Source organism: Trachymyrmex septentrionalis, unplaced genomic scaffold (genome assembly GCF_001594115.1).
Source record: "Trachymyrmex septentrionalis isolate Tsep2-gDNA-1 unplaced genomic scaffold, Tsep1.0 scaffold129, whole genome shotgun sequence".
Classification (NCBI taxonomy): Eukaryota; Metazoa; Arthropoda; class Insecta; order Hymenoptera; family Formicidae; genus Trachymyrmex; species Trachymyrmex septentrionalis.
Genome location: NW_017304428.1, coordinates 528,921 through 530,060, shown reverse-complemented (window position 1 = coordinate 530,060; position 1,140 = coordinate 528,921). Strand labels below are relative to the sequence as shown.

Sequence of the window (1,140 nt, the reverse complement as noted above, 5' to 3'; positions counted from 1 at the left end):
AAGCGTTATTTAGCCGCTAGAGGCACTCCAGTGCTCGAACACGCGCCGTACTCGCCTGATTTAGCACCCTGTGACTTTTTCCTGTTTCCGAAGATCAAGTCTGCCTTAAAAGGAACCCGGTTCGAGTCGATGGAAAAGGTGAAGCGAAAATCGGCGGAGCTCCTAAATGCTCTTACAAAAGAAGACTTCCAGCATTGCTTTGACCAATGGAAAAAACGAATGGAACGGTGTGTGGCGAAGGGAGAGGAGTACATTGAAGGGGAGCATTCAATTGTAGAATAATTTTTAAAATAAAACTCTTTTTCATAAGCAGTCTCGTTATTTAATAGCCAGACCTCGTATGATACTTTCAATACAAACAACTGAAAAATTGGCCATTTCTATAGTATTGTAATGTCTTTCCATTTCTGAAGATCTTCGTCTATAGTTTTCTATACAGTTTGATATGAATCTCATTCGACTTTCTATATTAAATATGCATATTCAGGTGTTTTATATGCTCTATATGAATATATACGGAATTTTACATAGATCACTTATAGTTTTCTATTCATCTTATCGGATATGATCCGCCGTATATGATTCTATCATATTTTCTATATCTAAAAGTTTCGTACGAACGGAACATATGGCGTATATGTGGCAGAATTTTGCCAGTAGTCGGTCTGTTCGAATGTATATGGAACATTCGGCACGTGTCTATATGGCTTATATCCGAAAAATAAAAAAAATTGTTTTTCTAAAAATTAATAGACCAGGTTTCAATAGTTTTCAACCCGCTTTTTTAGATTCGGTCTGCCGAATAATATCGTGTAGAAACTGCAAGTGTTAGTGATTTTTTAATTATATACAAGGTGCGTCCCAAAATTTTCCGAACTTTTGAAATAAAACAACAACGGTTTACTTTTTTTTTCAAATTCAAATTTGTTTATTCAAAGTAGTCCCCATCGGACTCAATACAACGTTTGGCACGATCTAAAAGCATTTCGAATGAGTGTTTTATGTCGTTCAAAGGTATGTCCTTCAGAATAGTGGTACAAGCCCTTTGGATGTCTTCTACGTCCACATACCGCTTTCCTTTCATGGACAAATGCATTTTGCCGAATAGGTAGAAGTCACAAGGTGCCATATCAGGTGAAT

General features: G+C 36.7%; 1 long non-coding RNA gene across 1 annotated transcript in view; it reads right to left on the bottom strand.

Annotated features, from left to right (window-relative positions):
• The window catches only part of LOC108756599, a 17,108-nt gene that overhangs the window by 13,386 nt on the left and 2,582 nt on the right, over nt 1-1,140 (bottom strand). Inside the window, exon 2 of the long non-coding RNA XR_001939848.1 lies at nt 973-975. This is a non-coding gene — a long non-coding RNA (uncharacterized LOC108756599). The remainder of the gene's footprint in view (nt 1-972; nt 976-1,140) is intronic.